At 34.8% G+C, this 23,058-nt stretch overlaps 1 pseudogene; it reads left to right on the top strand.

The window, feature by feature from the left end:
- The first annotated feature begins 1,721 nt into the window (after positions 1 to 1,721).
- Positions 1,722 to 15,232, top strand: LOC115426228 (T-box transcription factor TBX3-like; annotated as a pseudogene).
- The last annotated feature ends 7,826 nt before the right edge of the window (positions 15,233 to 23,058 follow it).

Genomic DNA, 23,058 nt, shown 5'->3' with positions numbered 1-23,058 from the left:
CATTTTTAATGCTGCTAATCTGATGTTTTCTCGCATTTTAACATTTTTTAATACTAGATATTACTCACTTCATGGAGAAAAAAAAAGATAGATAGATAGATAGATAGATAGATAGATAGATAGATAGATAGATAGATAGATAGATAGATAGATAGATAGATAGATAGATAGATAGATAGATAGATAGATAGATAGATGAAAAACCTTTGTATTGCAAAAAAACAAACAAACTGTTAATTACAGTCTAATAACAGTTAGCAGCTGATTTACGCTAAACATATTATTGCAGATCAGGTTTTTCAAGAACAGCAAAGTTACAGTAATGGTCTGAATGTAAGTTTATGGGATGGTGCATTAGTGTCCACTGTGTTGACATATATGGAACTAAAACAAAATCCATGAATATACAAGAGAACAGCTTTAAACAACTGTCCACTGGAGTGACCACTGTGCATGAAAGGGTGAAGTTAATGATTATACAAAGCAAATGACATTGCAACAAATTTTAAGTTAATTAACCCTTTCATGTATACTGGTCACTACAGTGGACAGCTATTCTACAGCTGTTCTCTTGTATATTCATGGATTTTATTTTTTTTTTAACATATCTTTATTAAAGTTTTAAGACACTACATATGTTTTCTGACATGAATTGGTAACATTATGTAGATCTCTCCTAAGCATAAACCCCAGAATCACAACCACTCCGCACAATTTTCACACAATTTATCAGTAAATACATGTTTATGTGCATCAAAAATTAAACATGTGGTGTCCAGTTGAGTGGATATTTTGCAACTTCATGAAAAATAGGTTCATAAGATTTTTTTTTTTTTCATTATTATTTTTTTTAATGTATTTTTTTTTTTTTTTTTTTAATTTATTTTTCAGAAGAAAATTTTCAATTGTATTGTTTTTTTTATGCCTAAAGAGGAAAAAACACTCAGGAAAAAATTTGATTAAGGTTCTCATAATTCGTGCATGAAAGGGTTAACTTGGCATTTAGTGTGTTCTACTTAACCCTTTCATGCATAGTGGTCACTACAGTGAACAGTTACTCTACAGCTTTACTCTTGTATATTCATGGGTTTTGTTGTTTTAGTTCCATATCAGCCAACACAGTGGACACTTATGCATCATCTCATAAACTGCAATTCATACCATTATTGTAACTTTGCTGTTCTTGATGGTTCTTGAGTGGAAATCAATTATTAATTATTTTTTTTTGCATATTATCTCCATGAAGTGAGTAATACTAGTATTAGAATATGTTAAAATGTGAGAAAACATCACATTAGCTGCATTAAACATGGTTTCATTTCACTGTTTTCATATCACTTTACGATATTGGGTTTTAAATACATGTTTCTTTGCTTCAAGAATAAAATTCATGGTGTAGCTGAATGGACATTTTTGGAACTCCATGAAAAACAGGTTGATTTACAAAAAAAAAAAAAAAAAATTCAATCTTTTTTTTTTTTTTTTTTCATGCCTAAAGAGGAATAAAAACACTCAGGAAAAAAAATCTTGATTAAGGTTCTCATAATTCATGCATGAAAGGGTTAAAATAACAATTCCATTCAAATCAAACATTTAAGTTTAATACACTCAAGTTTTCATTACACATTACTTAATTTTTTTTTTGAAGTAAACCAAATTTATTTATCTTACAGTGTACTATCACTAATTATGTCCTTAGCTCTTCTTCCCCTTCCTCCCCCATGTTGTCCCACTCTGTGCAGCCCCTGCACATCCCGTGTGGCGCACGTGAATCCTGAACCTGCCGCACTCACTCACGGAAAGTTCTCCCCGGGACGTTCCTACACTGCCATGGACCATTGAGCAATAAAAAAACGGCCTGTAACCGAATCCAGAGCCTCTAATCCGGCCGGGACAATCACTGGCAGGGACCAAATTCCACAAAGCTGAATCCCTGCAGACTGTCCCCCATCCATTCGGAGGTGGTGGGTGTGAGGAGGCGGAGGGAGCAGCCGCGGGGCTCATGAAACACGCAGGACGCACGAGTTACGCACGGATCCAGACCCGCACCGGAGAGGAGAGGTGTGGATTACGTGTTTAATGGAGCATCTCCGCTTCAAATGTGTTGATGTAGAAATGGTTAAAGAGGCTTAGTTCAGTCTGACAAAGTTTTAGGCCTCAATGTGTAAAAAATTGCAGGGATGCGCTGTTTCATAAAAAAAAAAAAAAAATGGATTGTGAGCGCCATATGGTCAATAACAGCTTCATCAGCGAGTGAAGAAAGTTCAGACTGCATTTTGCTGCGTATAAAGTTCAATGCCAGGGAGAACCCCACCCACAGCTGGGTGTCATACTGAGGACCAAACGTGTCAAGGAGCAAATGAGCTTGGACGCAGACTGGATCATCAGCGCGCACCAGGACTTCCAAAGCAAAACCATGAACAGGAAACAGAAAAAGTCTGGAATATATGACAATCTGCTGCGTTTTAGGACACTTACAGAAGATGCGCATATGTTTTCAGTGCAGGTGTGAAAGCGGACCCAGACTTTAACCCGCCACATCCGTGCGTAAAAGTGTCCAGTTTTTTTTTTTTTTTTTCGCACTTTGGAGACAATGCGCAGCTTCTCTGAGCCGTGCGTCCCAGAGGGGGTACCACAGCCGTTCCCGGCCAGAGTCGGAGATACGGTTCTTCCCGGGACTCTCGTGCCGGACCTCTGTGTTCCCCGGCCATGGCTTTATCCTCCAAGGATCCAGCGGGTGGTCCCACCTCAACAATGGAGCACAACATGCGCTGTGGTTGCAGGCCGCCCCAAATTCTAGAGGGAGGGGAAATGAAAGAGGATGAGCCTCAAAGGCCTTTGGAATCCAGCGAACTATGGAGGCAGTTCCACACAAGCGGGGACAGAAATGGTCATTACTAAATCCGGCAGGTAAATACACTGTAAAAAATGACTGTACAATAACCCTCTGGTATCCGGGTGCGCCTTTTACGCACACTTTGCACTTCGTTTTAAAAAACTTCAATTATTGTTTCACAATTCAACCCTTTCATGCATAGTGGTCACTCCAGTGGACAACTATTCTACAGCTGCTCTCTTGTGTATTCTTGGATTTTGTTTTACTTTCATGTCAGCCAACACAGTAGGACACTTATGCACCATCCCATACACTACAATTAATAACATTACTGTAACTGGTGCTGTTCTAGATAAACTTAATCTAACATATTTGAGTGTAAATCAATTCCTTGTTATTGTTATTAGACTGTCATTAACAACAAAGTTTTTTTTTTTTTTGCATGTTATCTCAATGAAGTGAGTAATGACTAGCATTAGAGTATGTTAAAATGTGAGAAAACATCACATTAGCAGCATTAAAATGTTTTTATTTCATAGTTTTCACAGTAAATACATGTTTATTTGCTTCAAAAATTAAACACATGGTGTCCAGCTGAGTGGATATTTTTGCAACTCCATGAAAAATAGCTTAATAAAAAAAAAATTATCGCATTGTTTTTTTAATGCCTAAAGAAGAATAAAATCATTCAAGGAAAAAAAAAAAAAAATCTTGATTAAGGTTCTTCTAATTCATGCATGAAAGGGTCAAATAAGGTTAGAATTCAAAAGTTGTTCATTTTTGCATGATCTTTAAAATTGTGTCCACCAACTAAAATGTGCACATTGTAAACAAAAAAAATTACCAGACTAGCATCTGTCTCCCAAGTGTGCCTAAAACGCACTATTTCTTCCATTTGCTATGTATGATTAGGGCTGACCTTGATTTACAAAAATAAAATCAAATTAGAGTAGAAAAATAAATCAGTATATAATATTCAATAGTTTGATTTATAGGTGTGCATTTTATGCACACTTGGTGACAGATGCTAGTATTTTTGAACATTTGACCTAGCGCCAAAAATAATAATGCAAATTAACCAGTGTTGGAGTTAATCATTGACATATGCCAGGATGAAAAATCAAATAATATGTGATCCACTTTTTATGTAGTATACTGAAAAAAACATTTTTTTTTTGCGTGTTTTTTGCACCCAAAAAAATGGTTTGTTTACATTACAAACACGGCATTTAAAGGGTTAAAAATGTGACAATTATTGAGTATTTGGTATTTTTATTTACGGCTCAAGTTGATAAATAGAAAAAAAGTGTAAAAGAATTCAAAACAAACTGTATGAACATTTTTTTTGACATTATTCCACAAGTGTCCCAAAAAGGCACACTTGGTGCTTAGTAAGGGCCTTACTGGACGGGATACCAGAGGGTTAACCAACAAAAGTTGTAAAATTACAACATAAAAACTTTAAGTGGACATACAATGCCAAGTTGTTTATTTGAAAAGATTTTTTGTGGTTACGATTAAATCAAATATAGCTGTAGTTTTTACAGGAAGAGTATGTGAACAAAACCAGATTTGTATGTAGAAATGATGTATTTGTATTGTTTTTAGAAAATAAAACTGTAAATTGAAAAACAATGTGGTTGCCGTTTAAATTGTAAGATGTGAAATAACGGCATATTTGCTTTTTTTTCTAATAAAAAGTTCTAAAAAAAAAGTAAACATTTAACAATGTAACATTTAAATTTGTAAATTAATGGTTGGTAGAGTTGGTAGAGCAGCTTGTCCAAAAACCAAAGGGTTGGTTGTTGAATCCTGGCTCCGACTGTCCACATGTTAAAGTGTCCATGGAAGACACTGAACCTTAAATTGACCTGGTGGCTTTGGACACCATGAGGTGGAAAAAAATGCACTGAATAAGTGAAGTCCATTTACCAGTTCAATCTACATGTTTAAAATGTTAAATCTACATGTTTAAAATGTTAATCTACGTGTTTAAAATGTTAAATCTACATGTTAAAATGTTAAATCTACGTGTTTAAAAATGTTAAATCTACGTGTTAAAATGTTCAATCTACAGGTTTAAAATGTTCAATCTACATGTTTAAAATGTTAAATCTACGTGTTTAAAATGTTAAATCTACATGTTTAAAATGTTAAATCTACGTGTTTAAAATGTTAAATCTACGTGTTTAAAATGTTAAATCTACATGTTTAAAATGTTAAATCTACGTGTTTAAAATGTTAAATCTACGTGTTTAAAATGTTCAATCTACATGTTTAAAATGTTAAATCTACGTGTTTAAAATGTTAAATCTACATGTTTAAAATGTTAAATCTACGTGTTTAAAATGTTAAATCTACGTGTTTAAAATGTTAAATCTACGTGTTTAAAATGTTCAATCTACATGTTTAAAATGTTCAATCTACATGTTTAAAATGTTAATCTACGTGTTTAAAATGGTAAATCTACATGTTTAAAATGTTAAATCTACGTGTTTAAAATGTTAAATCTACGTGTTTAAAATGTTAAATCTAACATGTTTAAAATGTTAAATATACGTGTTTAAAATGTTAAATCTACGTGTTTAAAATGTTAAATCTACATGTTTAAAAATGTTAAATCTACGTGTTTAAAATGTTAATCTACATGTTTAAAATGTTAAATCTACGTGTTTAAAATGTTAATCTACATGTTTAAAATGTTAAATCTACGTGTTAAAATGTTAAATCTACGTGTTTAAAATTGTTCAATTCTACATGTTTACAAATGTTAAATCTACGTGTTTAAAATGTTAAATCTACATGTTTACTCCATAAAGTATAATTTACAGTTGGAATTTTTTTTTTACAGTATTGTTAGGGAAACCAGAGCTGCCAGTTTTTTCCACTGAAAACAACAGGATATTATATATATATATATATATTATATATTTTTTTTTTTTTTTTTTTTTACGCAGTTATGAACATTAAAAAAAAAAAAAAGTTGTGGTGTGTTTAAGTACCTATAGTAGATGATATGTTCCCCTCTTTCAGGGCGCATGTTTCCGCCGCTGAAGGCTCGGTGCACCGGCATGGATGCCAAAGCCAAGTACATTCTGCTCATGGACATTCGTGGCTGCGGACCGACGGCAGGTATAAGTTGCCAATAAACTCCCCGCTGGATGGTGGCGGGGAAGGCGGACCCGAGATGCCCAAACGCTGTACATCCACCCTGAACAGCCCGGCCACGGAGAGCAGTGGATGTCCAAAGTGGTCAACTTCCACAAACTGAAACTGACCAACAACATTTCAGACAAGCATGGATATGTAGTGTGACGGAAAGAATGATGTAGAAAAGAATGAAGTAAACAGCTTCTTGAGATCCCAACAAGATGAGATAAGATAAGATAAATAAGATAAGATAAGATATAGATAAATTAATGTAACATAAGATAAATTATTATAAATTAAAATAAGATAAGACAAATTAAGGTAAGATAAAGTAACATAAAGTAAGGTGAGATAGGATAGATTAAGATAAGAAAAGATAAGACAGATTAAGAAAATAAGATCAATTAAGATCAGATAAGATCAATTAAGATACGATAAAGGAACATAAATAAGGCAAGATAAGACACTACATGATAAGATAAATTAAGATCAGATAAGATCAATTAAGGAAAGACAAGATAAAATAACATCAAGTAAGATAAGATAAATTAAGATAAATCAAGATATGATAAGATAAAGTAACATAAGATAAATTAATGTAACATAAGATAATCCATTATCTGTTTTTTCCATTTTTCATTTGAGCACAAAATCGGGAAATAGAAAAAACAAACCGTTATCTGTTTTTCATTGTGGTTTTGAAAATGAAAAACAAAAAAACAAGTGTTTTTTGATTTTTGGTTTCAAATTGAAAAATGAATGAACGAATGATACACAGAGTCAACACCTTGTCTGATATGATTTTAAATGTAAAACAAAAATACACTCAAGTTTTTCTCCTTTTCACAGCAAAAAAGCCAAAAATAAGAAAATTAAACTCTATTAGGTTCAAATGTCTTATTTCAATTAAAATGATCTGCCAGTGCAGTTAGAAAATTGCACTTATCAAGTTTTCTTAAATACAAAAAAAGATCTAAGGATTATAGAATGCTAAAATTCTTATTTTAAGCAGAATATACTTGTTTCAAGTCTTTATAGTAAGATTTTTTTTCATATATAGCACAGGTGTCAAACATGCGGCACAGGGGCCAAATCTGGCCCCAAAGGGTCCAGTTCGGCCCTTGGGATGAATTTGTGAAATGCAAAAATTACACTGAAGATATTAACAATCCTTTTAGTTCAGGTTCCACATTCAGACCAATTCAATCTTAAGTGGGCAGGATTCAGTAAAATGCTATCATAATAACATATAATAATGAAAACTCCAAATTTTTCTCTTTGTAAATGTAAATATTTCATGTATTTAGACTAAAACAAAGTATAATTTCGCCAAAAAAATGTGAATAACCTGAACAAATATGAACAACCTGAAATGTCTTAAGAGAAGTACGTGCAATTTTAACAATTTTCTGTCTGTTATTAAATGTTTTTTATATTTGTAGATCCACTGTGATCTGTAAGTTATAATGTACATGTGGAAATGATAAACTGAGGCAGAATATTGCTAAAATTACACTTATTTTTTCCAGTTTGTTCATGTTATTCACATCTTTGAAAGGATAGTTTGTAGATGTAAACCTTTTCATAATGTAAATTTACTTTTTTTGCTCTAAAACATTGAGAAAAGTTTGGAGTTGACATTATTTATATATATATGTTATTATTTTACCGGTCTGGCCCACTTCAGATCAAATTTAGCTGCATGTGGCCCCTGAACAAAAATGAGTTTGACACCCCTGAGATATAGTATATACAATATGGTCTTATGAAGATGTAATGACTCAATAGATCTATATGTAGAGGCAAAACTGTGTAAAACATGTGAACATGTCTTGAGGGTAAACAGTTCCTGAGTCCGCCGTACTCACCCTCAACAATGGAGCTGGTTTTATTGTAATATTGCTTAAAATTAGTTGTAATATCTCAGTGGGGTAAGTCAAGATGAAATTTCGTGGAATGAGTCAAACAATCTGAACAAAATTAAGTCTCAATAAGTAAATAAATCTAAAAAATGATCTTTCAAGATAAATATTCCAAATTCAAATCAGTTGATCTCAGCCAGACATTCATTTTTTGCAGTGTTGAAATGCTCCTCTAGGCAAGGCAAGTTTATTTGTATAGCACATTTCAGCAGCAAGGCAATTCAAGGTGTTTCACACAGGACATTGAAATACAACAGGGAAAAAGAAAAACATTTAAAACATTATAAAAGAAACACATAAAAGGTGATTAAAAACAGAAAGTTAGAAAACAAAACATAAAATCCAAAATATAAAAACACACATATTAACCCTCCAGTATTCGGTGTGCCATTTAGGCACACTTTGCACTTCATTTTAAAAAACTTCATATTATTTTTCACAATTTAAATAAGGTTAGAATTCAAAAGTTGTTCATTTTTGCATGATCTTTAAAATTCTGGCCACCAACTAAAATTTGCACATTGTAAACAAAAGAAAATTACAAGATTAGCATCTGTCTGCCAAGTGTGCCTAAAACACACTATTTCTTCCATTTGATGTATGATTAGGGCTGACCTGGATTTACAAAAATAAAATCAAATTAGAGCAGAAAAATAAATCAATATATAATATTTAATAGTTTGATTTATAGGTGTGCATTTTTGGCACAGTGGTGACAGATGCTAGTATTTTTGAACATTTGACCTAGCGCCAAAAATAATAATGCAAATTAACCAATGTTGGAGTTAATCACTGACATATGCCAGGATGAAAAAATCAAATAATATGTGATCCACTTTTTATGTAGAATATTGAAAAAAGTAATTTTTGTGTTTTTTGCATCCAAAAAATAATGATTGGTTTACAATACAAACATGGCATTTAAAGGGTTAAAAAATGTGACAGTTATTGAGTTTGGTATTTTTATTTATGGCTCAAGTTGATGAAATAGAAAAAGTGTAAAAGAATTAAAAACAAACTGTATGAACATTCTTTTGACATTATTCCACAAGTGTGCCAAAAAGGCACACTTGGTGCTTAGTAAGGGCCTTACTGGACAGGATACCGGAGGGTTAAAGTAAGAGTTGCAGTGCAGAGTTTCAAACGAGAATATGAAATTTAAAAAGTCAAAAGCCTTTTAGTTAAAAGCAGCAGTGAACAGGTGAGTCTGTAACCTGGACTTAAAAGAACTCAGACTCTCAGCAGACCTGATATTTTCTGGTAGTTTGTTCCAAATATACGGAGCATAGAAACTGAACGCTGATTCTCCATGTTTAGTTCTGACTTTGGGAACACAGAGCAGACCTGCACCAGACCACCTGAGTGTTCTGGATGGTTCAGACTGGACTAGAAGGTCTCTGATAGATTTTGAGCCTAAACCATTCAGTGCTTTATATGCTAGCAAGAGAATTCTAAAGACTATTCTCTGAGAGACAGGGAGCCAGTCTAGCATATTAAATGTTGATTTTGACTTTATTTTGTCACTTGATTATTTTCTTTGTAGACAATCCTCAACTCCATGCACAAATACCAACCCAGATTTCACATAGTGAGGGCAAATGACATCCTGAAGCTCCCCTACAGCACCTTCAGGACTTATGTCTTCTCTGAGACCGAGTTCATCGCAGTCACCGCCTACCAAAACGATAAGGTGAGATCTGACACCTGAGAAAGCGCTGCAAAAAATTAACACTGGGGTTTTCTGTCCAAAATAGGCCTCGAATTTTTGCAGATACTGGTTTTTATATAGGATTACATTAACCATACATTTAAATGAACATTTCCCTGATTTATTGTCTGTAATTTCAGATCACACAGCTGAAAATAGACAATAATCCATTTGCGAAAGGATTCCGAGACACAGGCAACGGAAGAAGAGAGAAGAGGTATGACAGTCATTTTATTATTATTTATTTAACTTATTTTTATTTACCTTTATTTAACCAGGAAAACCTCATTGAGATTACTAGATAGACTATAAAAACACCCAATCCAAAGCTAATACTAAGTGTTTTCTACTGTCATACTGTCAAAAAAAGCCTGAAATAATTCCTCATACTTTCATTTTTAACCTTAATGGCTTAAAAGCCTAATGACCTTTTTCTTTTTTATATTTCTATTCTTCATTGAACTTCCTCAGCAAAAATACAAGGATTTAAGCAGTTCATTTTTCTTGTTAGAGCTCATATAGTAGTACCCCATCATCAGTCACTGTTTTTTTTTTTTTTTTTTATGTGTCCCTTGTTTTATCAGGAAACTGCAACATTCCTCACAAAAGTCTAAAGAGATGAAGTTGACTGAGACGAAAGCTGAACCCATTAAAGAGTCGCCTCTACAACATTCAGACAATTCCAAATCTTCAGGTGCAAAAGTGTTTTGTTTTTTTTTTCAACATTTTGTGCATGTGCAGACTTTATATTGTAGTTAAATGCTGATCTCAGTGTCCTGTTTTTTCGTGGCAGATGCTCTTGAAAGTGACAGCGACAAAGACGACGGTACAGACGACTCATCTGGAAAAGAGTTGTGCAAAGACCGCGAAAAACCAAAACCTGACCCAAACCATAAAAAGACTAATTTTACAAAGAAAGAAATGGACCCCATCAGTATAATAACCCACGGGATCGGCTGCTGCACCGCACGAGACACATCCACATCCACATCCACCCACGGCGCAGAGAAGGAACACTTGTACAAATTCCACAACAGTTTTGCACACGGGTTTTCACCCAGCAGAGTTGAACAGACACCTGCAGGACCCCAGTGGCCTTCTCCAGTCTGCCCATATCAGCTCTGGAAATGCCTGGTACGGCTGTGGCACTGTGGACAGACCCGGGCCCTGTGGACTCAGCCTGGCCACCATCAGGACCCCGGGGACGCTCGGTTTTCCCATGAGCCTTCAGCAACATGCGCTCGTACAGGTGCGTAGAGGGTCAACACACCCACGGATGCATGTAAGAAGTATCGCAATAATTAAAGCTAACGAGCATAAAACTGCTCAAACAGCTCATTAGTTGCTTTTCCATTGACCCTCAAATTGCGTAAATAAAACTTGCACATAAAAATTTGTCGAATGGAAAACGACAATTTCGCCAAAAGTCTCATTTTTCGATTAAAAGTTTTTACGTTGGCAAGAGGTGGTTTTTCAGGCGTAGCGCAAATGGTATATCACGCAAAACTGCAACAGAAAGACCATTTTTTCGCAACTAGAATCAGGTGAATTAAAAAACAGATGTTGACGTATGTTACACAAGCGAAGAAGAAGAAGAAGAAACATGTCGCGGTCTGTGGACACACCAGGAAACCCAGTAATTTTTAAATTTAGTTTGAGATAGAGGGATACTATAATAGTAATGAATATATCTGTAAATCAACACCATATTTACGTTTGTTGCCATGTTTATGGAATGACTTCTTGTGTCATCTTGCGATGATAAATAAACAAATCATTGCATTTATGATTTAGAAAAACTGACATTACGCACCTCTGTTTTTACGACATTTTGTAAATATTGGTAAAGTTATGCGCAGATGTCCAATGGAAAAGCAACTAATGACTAAGTGAAAGTAGTACTGCGTTCCAAAAATACTCCTAAGAAGTATTTGTTTTGGCATTAGAAAGAATTAATTTAACTCATAAAGACCCAAACATCCACATCCAAAATCATTTACTATAAAAAATAAACAAGTGGTTCCAGGCACAACAAACCCGCCCCTCACATGTATTGTTGTATATTTTGGCATCGATCCAGCTGATGTCATCATGTATGCATGTGTTGATGTCAGCATATCAACTACCTCTATATAAGTGCCAAGTTTGAAGTAAATTGAAACAAAATGGATGCTTTTACGGACATTTGAAATTCCGCCTCTTATTGTGAGTAAATGGGGAAAAAAAGACTTTAAACATTCATTCAAAATTTTTACTCTGACTTACTTTTCTCAAAATGTAATCACATCTCTTCTAGGTCACGGGCAATCCATAAACTCAATTTGGTATGAACTCAACCAACAGTGTTGCTGCTAGAGTGTTAAAAAAACAAAGAAACAAACAACCAGAACCAAAAACAATACCCCTTGGTCCCCTTCAGGGGCGGAGTAATAACTGCTGATCCACTAATCCTGTCAATCCATGTAAATAGTTGGTGTACAGCATCATTTTCACTTGTTCCATTGACAGATTTTTTGCTTGAATTAAGGAAAAAAAATCTTGAATCAAGCAAAAAAAAAATAAATTGCCAGTGGAACAAGTGAAAATTATCTTGGTAAGAATTCTTAAAATAAGATTTTCCAGATCTATTGTCTAAAAATAAGTTCTTATCAGAGGTGATTTCTCACTGACTGCAAGGGAAGCCTGGCTTCCCCTAAAATTATGAAAATTAAATGGTTAAATATGTACGGTTGTGTTGACATTTCATTGACTACAAATGTGTTAGAACACGTTCATCTCACAGACGAGTTCGTTCAGAATCAGCTTTATCACAAACCAACAGACTCCATGTTGTTCACTTCTCATACATTCCCGTTGCGCTGTTTTCTCATTCGATCTCTGCTCAGTGCATTTGTCCGTAGACGCTCAGCGTCCATGCACTTCAATGGGACTGAGTGGAACAGTTTTTTTCATTGCCTCCAAACTGGACGGTAATTGGATAAATGCCACGATGTTGTCCTGCCCCCGGACGCCGGGCATCTCTGGGGGTGAATGGAGCTGTGGGCGGAGCTTGGCCGGGCTGGATGCCAGAATCCCACATGCTGATTAGAGGATCGGTCGAAAGGCTGAACCCCGTTTGATTGACAGCTGTTTTGAGATCCTCCTTCACTGACACAGTTCAGTTTAATACCGTCACACATTCTGCTGTGAAATGGAGAGAGAAACCACTATGAAATTACTTGTTCATTTCTTGCACTGTAAATAAAACACACTCATTGTACTTCCTTGTTTCAATTTAACATAATTTCAGCGTTTTCTTGTTTCAGTTACATAATTTAATCATTTCTTGTTCGAGTTGAATATCGTTTTGTAGATAGTTAAATCAATCAAACTGTTGGCTAGGTCGGAGTGAAAGGAGCATCTCTTGTTTAAAAAGGCTGAAGTCTTACACCCACAACACAATGGGCCAAGGCAATCTAAGCAGCCCAGCTCTGCTGGAGATTGAGAGGACACTGGTCCAGTCCCTGGAAAAGACACCTACTTGGTATAATAAGGTCACTGACCATTTTCTTAAAAAGGAACAGAGGGCCGAATTTATGTTTAAATAACTTGACAATTTTTTTTGGATGTAACCCGACAATGAGCTTCCCCTGTCTGAAAGAGCAGCCGCCACTGGTTCTTATATCTCACTGTAAAGCTACTCTTTAGGTGATTAGGTCTTATTTTAAGTGTGATGATCATCAAAATATCTCATGAGATATTGTGACTAGAAATGAGAAAAATACACTTGGTAAGATTTGGATTTTTGCAGTGCACTGTTGTTTTTTCATATCTGCATGCATCTATAAACCTGTTGATCTCCATCTTAACGTTGAACAGGAGGTGTGTTCTTTATCCATCTCTATGAGGAAAAAGTCTTTGTCTTTACTTCATATATTCATATTCAAAAAAATGCTGTTTGTTTTTAAAGCTTCGGGAGACTTTCGTCACCAATTTTTCATCGGATCTGTCAAACCTCAGTCATATCCTCAGTATCATGAATCTGTAAGTCTGTCTGCGATTACTCACCTGAATCTCTTCCCTCACAGTGAACAATTTCTTAGTGCCATCCACCATAAACAAACCATGTGTTTACAAACAGAGCTGGTAGGTAACTTGGGCATCTTTGGAATTTTGTCACGACGTGCATTGTGGGAGCGAAGGTTTGTGCCGCTGCTGCAGTGCAACCATATGATATTATATGGATGAAACAAACATGACGCAGTAACGGCTGGGGAGCAAGCGGAGCTCTGCCTGGCAGCCGCAGATGCAACAAGCACGACGCAGAAACAGCTGGAGCTCCGCTTCCCTCCAGCCGTTTCCGCATTTCAGCCGTTTCCGTGTCGTGTTTGTTTCATCCATATAATATCATATGATTGTGCTGCTGCTGCCAGGCGGCTGCGTGAACCTCCACTTCCCACAATGCACAAAATTCCGAAGATGCCAGAGTTACCTCCTGGCTCTGTTTGTAAACACATGGTTTGTTTATGGTGGATGGCACTAAGAAATTGATCACCGTGAGGGAAGAGATTCAGGTGAGTAATCACAGACAGACTTACAGATTCATGATACTGAGGATATGACTGAGGTTTGACAGATTTGATGAAAAATTGGTGACGAAAGTCTCCTCCAGCTTTAACCTGCAAAATGTGCAAATTAGATTCATTTTCTGAATACGTCATAAACATGCCCAAAAAATCCTAATACAACTGGAATAATGTTGGAATATTTCACACACTGCAAAAATCGAAATCTTACCAAGTGTACTTTTCTCATTTCTAGTCAAAATATCTCTTCATACTTAAAATAAGACATAATCACCTAAAGAGTAACTTTTCAGTGAGATAAAAGAACTTATTTTTAGACAATAGATCTGGAAAATCTTATTTCAAGAAATCCTATATAATCTATGTAAAAATCTGCCAATAGAACAAGTGAAAATTATCTTGGTAAGATTTCTTCACATAAGATTTTCCAGATCTATTGTTAAAAATAAACTCTTATATCTCACTGAAAAGTTACTCTTTAGGTGATTATGTCTTATTTTAAGTGTGGAGATATTTTGACTAGAAATGAGAAAAATACACTTGGTAAGATTTTGATTTTGCAGTGCATGTCTGAATCATGGAAAAAGGCATAATTCAGAATATCCTCTTGAGACCCAGCAAAGCGTTAATGTCCTCTGTAGGGGACTAGAGTTTCACAGCTGTACTGAAAAGCTGCTTTACAGTAAAAGGAGCATCGTAAATAAGTTGTGTTTTTTTTCTTTGTCGTCAGGACCTGGTGAGTCTGTCCCACTTCGGAAGCTTCCTGTTTTATCCCTACTCCAGCTTCTCTGCAGCTTCAGGCCAGTATGTCCTACCTCCACTGAGGTCCAGAGTGGATTTCCGAGCCTATCCAAGCGACTACTTCACCTCTCCGACCGTCTCCCCACCGGCTCCTCCTGTGTGCGATGTGACTCCCACTGGTTTCAAATACCTCAGTCCAGATCTGTTGATGCTGCCGACGTGTAAAGCAGAGAAGAAGAAGTCGGCAGATGAAGCTGAAGTAACGCAGAGGGACACGGACTGTTGTCAGAACAAACCACCAACAGACTGAGAGAGAGAGAGAGAGGAGAGAGAGAGAGAGAGAGAGAGAGAGAGGAACTCAACTGCTTCTATTACCAAAGAAAAGAAAAAGACTTTTGTCAAAATAAAGTTTACAGTTATCCTCTTTCACTCCATCTGCCTGCAGGAACTAAAACAAATCCAAGTATTTCCGCTTTTTTTTTTTTTATCAAATTAACTTGGCTTGTGTGTTACATTATAGATTTTATGAAGAATCAGCTGAAAATGACAAAACTTTGAGCTAAAAAGCATTATCTTGGGATATAACTGGGCAGGGAGTCTCCAGTTTATTTCCTGGCTTTGCTGCATGTCATTCCCCTTTCCCACATGTCCTGTCTGTTTCCACTTTCACTGTCTGTCTAATAAAGGCACAATGTCAAAAAAAAAAAAAAAATCTTACATTGAAAAGGTGGCTCCAGTTTGGTGCAATCAAATATAAACCAACTACATGTGTATTTTAATGCATAATATTACTGTAAAGAAACCTTCCCAAACAACAGATAAGACAATATTTCCACATTTTTCAGGAGTAAAATGCTCTACACACTGCAAAAAATCCAAATCTTATTAAGTGTATTTTTCTCATTTCTAGTCAAAAAATCTCATCGCACTTAAAATAAGACATAATCACCTAAAGCACAGGTGTCAAACATGCGGCCTGGGGGCCAAATCCGGCCCGCCAAAGGGTCCAATCCGGCCCGTAGAATGAATTTCTGAAATGCAAAAATATACACTGAAGATATTAACAATCAGTGGTGTCAAAATCATTTTAATTCTTCCACATACAGACACATACAGACCAATTAGATTTCAAGTGGGTCAGACCAGTAAAATATTATCCTAATAACCTATAAATAATGACAACTCCAAATTTTCTCTTTGTTTTTTGGTGTAAAAAAAGTAAAATTACATGAAAATATTTGCATTACCAATTATACTTTTACAAAAAATGTGAATAACCTGAACAAATATGAATAAACAGAATTGTTTTAAGAAAAGTAAATGCAATTTTACCAATATTCTGCCTGTTACTAAATGTTTTGTGCAATTGTAATGTACATGTGTAAATGATAAACTGATAAAATGAGGCAGAATATTGTTAAAATTACACTTGTTTTTCTTAAGACAATTCAAGTTGTTCATGTTATTCAGATTTTTAAGGAAACTTTGTGTATATAAACCTGATCATAATAAAATTTAACTTTTTTCACTGTTATTATTTTACTGGTTCGGCCCATTTGAGATCAAATTGGGCTGAATGTGACCACTGAACTAAAATGAGTTTGACAGCCCTGGTCTAAAGAGTAACTTTTCAGTGAGATATAAGAACTTATTTTTAGACAATAGATCTTAAAAATCTTATATCAAGAAATCTTGTTCCATTGGCAGATTTTTTTTTGTGCTTGAATTAAGCAAAAAAAAAAAAAATCTTGAATTAAACAAAAAAAAAAAATCTGCCAGTGGAACACGTGAAAATGATCTTGGTAAGATGTCTTAAAATAAGATCTATTGTCTAAAAATAAGTTCTTATATCTCACTGAAAAGTTACTACTGGAGTGAAGCTAAAACCGGTGAGATGTGCTCATGTTTTCGTGTCCCTGTTAAAAGCCGAACTGCAGCATTTTGCAGAAAGTGCATTTACACTCAACCCGACATAAAGTGTGTTACAATAATCAGGTTTAGCAGTTACAAAAGCATGGATCACAGTTTCAAAAAGATCCCTAGATAGAATTGATTTTACTTTTACAAGTTGTCTTAAGTGAAAAAATAGAGCTGACTCTATTTTCTGAGAAGGCTTAGATCCTTCAGCGTATGCACCAGATGTTGGAGGCGTTCTACCAGTCTGCTGTGGCCAGAACCATCTTCTTTGTGGCTGTTTGTTTGGGTAGCAGCATCAGAGCCAGCGACACCAACAGACCTGATAAAACTATCAATAAGGCTGGCTCTGTTAGCGGTCTGAGGCTGGACAACTATGAGACGGTGGTGGAGAGGAATGTTCAAGAAACGGATCTCCATCAGAGACAATGAGCACCCTCTGTAACAGGATAGATAGATAGATAGATAGATAGATAGATATAGATAGATAGATATAGATAGATAGATAGATAGATATAGATAGATAGATAGATAGATAGATAGATAGATAGATATAGATAGATAGATAGATAGATAGATAGATAGTAGGCCTGTAACGGTACACAAAATTTTCGGTTCGGTACGTTTTCAGTTTTGAAAGCCACGGTTCTTTTTTTTTTTTTTTCAGTTCGGTACGGGAAGAAAGAAAACCCCTCAAAATGTCTTTACTACATTTATGAATTTTTGAACATTTTTCCCCAATTTTTGGAGACAACAGAATATAGAAAAACAGGAATAATATAATTCTGCTGCTCTAAATCAAATGGAAAATAAAATAAATTATTAATATTACTAAATGTATTTTAAACATTAGTATTGCACTTTTCCCTGAAAGGTAGTTTTGAACGAACAACAAAAATCTAATCACAGTTCTGTCAGTTCACATTCGGCATTAAAATAACAACAAAATTCCACATGAAGTGCAACATTAACAAGAGGACAAACTGGTATTCTGTTTAAACAAACTGAAGAAGAACATTGACAACAAAATTAACCAAATTATTTTAGGACAACTAACAAACTGTTTATGCCATTTCGTGTGTGTGTGTGTGTGTGGTGTGTGTGTGTGTGTGCAGGGTGTGATTTGTAAAAAACAAAGAGTGAGGGGTGTGTTTTTTTTTGTTTTTTTTATTGTTGGTTGGGGGCGTCCATAACTAACGCTAACTAGCAAAAGTATCTATCTATCTATCTATCTATCTATCTATCTATCTATCTATCTATCTATCTATCTATCTATCTATCTATCTATCTATCTATCTCTCTCTCTCTCTCTCTCTCTCTCTCTCTCTATCTATCTATCTATCTCTCTCTATCTATCTATCTATCGCTCTGTCTCTCTCTCCCTCTTTCTCTCTCTCTCCCTCTTTCTCTCTCTCCTCTCTCTCTCTCTCTCTCTATCTATCTATCTATCTATCTATCTATCTATCTATCTATCTATCTATCTCTCTATCTCCCTCTTTCTCTGTCTCTCTCTCTCTCTCTCCCTCGTTCTCTCTCTCCTCTCTCTCTCTCTCTCTCTCTCTCTATCTATCTATCTATCTATCTATCTATCTATCTATCTATCTATCTCTCTCTCTCTCTCTCTCTCCCTCTTTCTCTGTCTCTCTCTCCCTCGTTCTCTCTCTCTCCTCTCTCTCTATCTATCTATCTATCTATCTATCTATCTATCTATCTATCTATCTATCTATCTATCTATCTCTCTCTCCCTCTTTCTCTGTCTCTCTCTCCCTCTTTCTCTGTCTCTCTCTGTCTCTCCCTCGTTCTCTCTCTCTCCTCTCTCTCTCTCTCTCTCTCTCTCTCTCTCTCTCTCTATCTATCTATCTCTCTATCTATCTATCTATCTATCTATCTCTCTCTCTCTCTCTCTCCCTCTTTCTCTGTCTCTCTCCCTCTTTCTCTGTCTCTCTCTCTCTCTCCCTCGTTCTCTCTCTCTCCTCTCTCTCTCTCTCTCTCTCTCTCTTTCTATCTATCTATCTATCTCTATCTATCTATCTATCTATCTCTTTCTCTGTCTCTCTCTCTCCCTCTTTCTCTGTCTCTCTCTCTCTGTCTCTCTCTCTCCCTCGTTCTCTCTCTCTCCTCTCTCTCTCTCTCTCTATCTATCTATCTATCTATCTATCTATCTATCTATCTATCTATCTATCTATCTATCTATCTATCTATCTATCTATCTATCTATCTATCTATCAAACCAAGTGCATTTTAAGCCAGATATTTTAGAATCTCTTCATTCTAAAATATTCTAATATCACCACTCTGTAACAGCGCTGTGCTAACTCAGGTGAACCTAGTCTGCACATGCTGTGAACAAAGTGGTGGAGTGTAATCATCATACTAGCGCCTCTGCGATTTTCATTTCAAATAATGACTGTTGGGTTCAGCATCTGACTCCCATAAAGTTCCTACTCAAAATCAAGCACATATATTCATACAAATACCTGGGTTCAGTCATCTGTTTTCCTGAAAGATCACACTAAATTTGTGGGCTGAAAAAACCCCCCACACGCACAAAAGAATTGACTGTTTCTCCAATTTTAGGTCTAAGTACACAAAATTGCCTAAACACTGAGATCGAATGTAGGGCTTTGAATTCTCTACTCTGTGACTGTTATCATGTGTTATATGTGTCTTTTGTTGAGTCTCAAATAAAGAGGTGCTATGTCACAAGAAAAAATGTTGCAGGCAGATTTAGATCGATAAGAAATAGAGGGACATGAGAAGGAGCAAATAATCACAAACAGATTAAGAATTGGAAACGATAACCCGAACAACAGACTGGGAGAGAAAAGAATGGAATACCTTTTGGTCTTGTCCAGGAAATATGAGGAAAGAAAGAAAGTTTTTCAGAGGTTTTCAGAGGGCTTAGATCCAGCATCTTCCCTAAGTTGGTTGTAAATTCATAAAAGTGGAAAAACATGTAATAATTTTATCAGTAAAATATGTAATCTTAAACCACTTTCCACTATTATTATTACAAGATCTACCAGCACAAATCTGGAGAAGTTCAAGCAGACAAAAATGAACAAAAATCTTAATCCTCTGGTATCCAGGTGCGCCTTTTTGGCACACTTTGCACTTTGTTTTAAAAAACTTCATATTATTTTTCACAATTTAAATAAGGTTAGAATTCAAAAGTTGTTCATTTTTGCATTATCTTTAAAATTCTGGCCACCAACTAAAATTTGCACATTGTAAACAAAAGAAAATTACGAGACTAGCATCTGTCTCCCAGGTGTGCCTAAAACGCACTATTTCTTCCATTTGATATGTATGATTAGGGCTGGCCTGGATTTACAAAAATAAAATAAAATCAGAGCAGAAAAATAAATCAATATATAATATTTAATAGTTTGATTTATAGGTGTACATTTTACGCACACTTGGTGACAGATGCTAGTATTTTTGAACATTTGACCTAGCGGCAAAAATAATTATGCAAATTAACCAGTGTTGCTGTTAATCATTGACGCATGCCAGGCTGCAAAAATCAAATAATATGTGATCCACTTTTTATGTAGTATATTGAAAAAATTAATTTTTTGTGTTTTTTGCATCCAAAAAATGATTGGTTTACATTACAAACACGGCATTTAAAGGGTTAAAAAATTTGACAATTATTGAGCATTTGATATTTTTATTTATGGCTCAAGTTGATGAAATAGAAAAAAGTGTAAAAGAATTAAAAACAAACTGTATGAAAATTTTTTTTGGACATTATTCCACAAGTGTGCGAAAAGGCACACTTGTTGCTTAGTAAGGGCCTTACTGGACAGGATACCGGAGGGTTAAAGGAAGACTTGGAAAAAGAAATGATTAGATCTGGGAAAAATCATTTACACATGACTGACTCAGGAGGTGTCCAAAATGACGGATGGATAACAGACAACAAGGATAAGAGCAGCGGTGGCTCATCAATAGAGGGCATAAGACCCCCACCCCACCTGTCTCACATGAAGAAGACGACAACAGGAATCACCTAAAACAGGGGTGTCAAACTCATTTTAGCTCAGTTCCACATTCAGCCCAGTTTGATCTCCAGTGGACCGAACCAGTAAAATAATAACAGTGAAAAAAGAAAAATTCTATTATGATCAGGTTTACATCTACAAAGTTTCCTTAAAAATCTGAATAACATGAACAACTTGAATTGTCTTAAGAAAAACAAGTGCAATTTTAACAACATTATGCCTCAGTTTATCAGTTTATCATTTACACATGTGCATTACAATCGCACAAAACATTTAGTAACAGGCAGAATATTGGTGAAATTGCATTTACTTTTCTTAAAACAATTCTGTTTATTCATATTTGTTCAGGTTATTCACCTTTTTGTAAAAGTATAGTTTGGTAATGTAAACATTTTCATGTAATTTAACTTTTTTTTACACCAAAACACAAAGGGAAACTTTGGGGTTGTCATTATTTATGGGTTATTATGAGAATATTTTACTGGTCTGACCCACTTGAACTCTAATTGGACTGTATGTGTCTGTACGTGGAACCTGAATTAAAATGATTTGGACACCACTTATTGCTATTATCTTCAGTGTAATTTTTGCATTTCAGAAATTCATCTCGCAGCCAGATTGGACCCTTTGGCGGGCCCCCTTAAAAATCTTAAATCTTAAAAGATCTTAAAAATCTTATTTCAAGTAATCTTACCAAGATAATTTTCACTTGTTCCATTGGCAGATTTTTTTTTTTTTTTTTTGCTTGAATTAAGCAAAAAAAATGTTCCTCTTTAGGTGATTATGTCTCATTTTAAGTGTGAAGAGATATTTTGACTAGAAATGAGAAAAACACACTTGGTAAGATTTAGATTTTGCAGTGTATGCACCATCCCATACACTGCAGTTCATACCATTACTGTAACTTTGCTGTTCTTGATAAATCTGATCTGCACTGACATGTTTGAGTGTAAATCAGTTGCTTGTTATTGTTATTAAACTGTAATTAACAGGTTTTTGTGGGTTTTTTGCATTTTATCTCCATGAAGTGAGTAATGACTAGTATTAGCGTATGTTAAAATGTGAGAAAACATCAGATTAGCTGGGTTAAAAATGTTTTCATTTCATAGTTTTCACACAGTTTATCAGTAAATATGTTTCTTTGCTTCAAAAACTTAATGCATGGCATCCAGCTGAGTGGACATTTTTGTAACTCCACGAAAAATGGGTTCATAAAAACAATTTCAATCGCTTTTTTTTTTTTTTTTTTTTGTTAAAGCCTTTTTTAAGGAACAGAAACACTCAGGAAAAAAACCTTGATTAAGGCTCTTATAATTCATGCATGAAAAGGGATAATATATAATAATAAAATAATATAATAATAATATAATAATAATAATAATAATAATACATTTTATTTATAGGCGCCTTTCTTGGCACTCAAGGACACCGTACTGTAAAACAGTAAAGGAGAGTTTAAAACAAGCAATAAAGCAGAGTAAAAAATAAAAGGCAGGTTAAAAAACTGGACAATGCAATGTATTCACAAAGAGAAAGAGGTCTTAAACAGATGGGTTTTGAGGGAGATAATATAGTCGCAGCAAAAATTATTAGACCATCAAAAGTCATCAAAAATAATGGTTATGCAGTCAAGTACTAACTCCTGTGCGTATCATGTGACTAAAACAGACAGAAAAGAAAACATGAAATGCCTAAAAGCACTGTTTTTATCAGTACAATGCCATAGCTATTGATGTAAAAAACTTAAGTGATTTTGATTATTATCAAGAAAACCACGGAAAATGGTTAGATATCATAATTTTTTTCCACGACTGTCAGAAAAAGGAACACTGGTGAGGTTTTAAATCCAGCAGGAGGCAGTAGGTTCAGGGATTTTATTTATTTATTTATTTTTCAACTTTATTGAAAACATTTGAGTATACATTACAAAAATTTAAACAAACAACAAGATGTCAAAAGGGAAAAACCATTTGAACATATAAATTTAAGAAAATAATGCATAGATTTAAAGATACAAAGCATAATATACAAATAATAGTATAAAAAAGTAAATGAATAAATAAAAATAACAAATCTGACAAATGTAAATAAATAAGTGCAACAGAGAGTTCAGTCAGTATTAAAGAATTATTTATCAATAGCCAATGTTAATGCTTTTTTTTTTTTTTTTTTTTTTAATATATGAATTCTAAAGATTCAATCTAATTTTCAAATT

Source organism: Sphaeramia orbicularis, chromosome 9 (genome assembly GCF_902148855.1).
Source record: "Sphaeramia orbicularis chromosome 9, fSphaOr1.1, whole genome shotgun sequence".
NCBI lineage: Eukaryota > Metazoa > Chordata > Actinopteri > Kurtiformes > Apogonidae > Sphaeramia > Sphaeramia orbicularis.
Note: the sequence above shows the minus strand (reverse complement) of the source record. Positions and strands in the feature narration are given on the sequence as shown.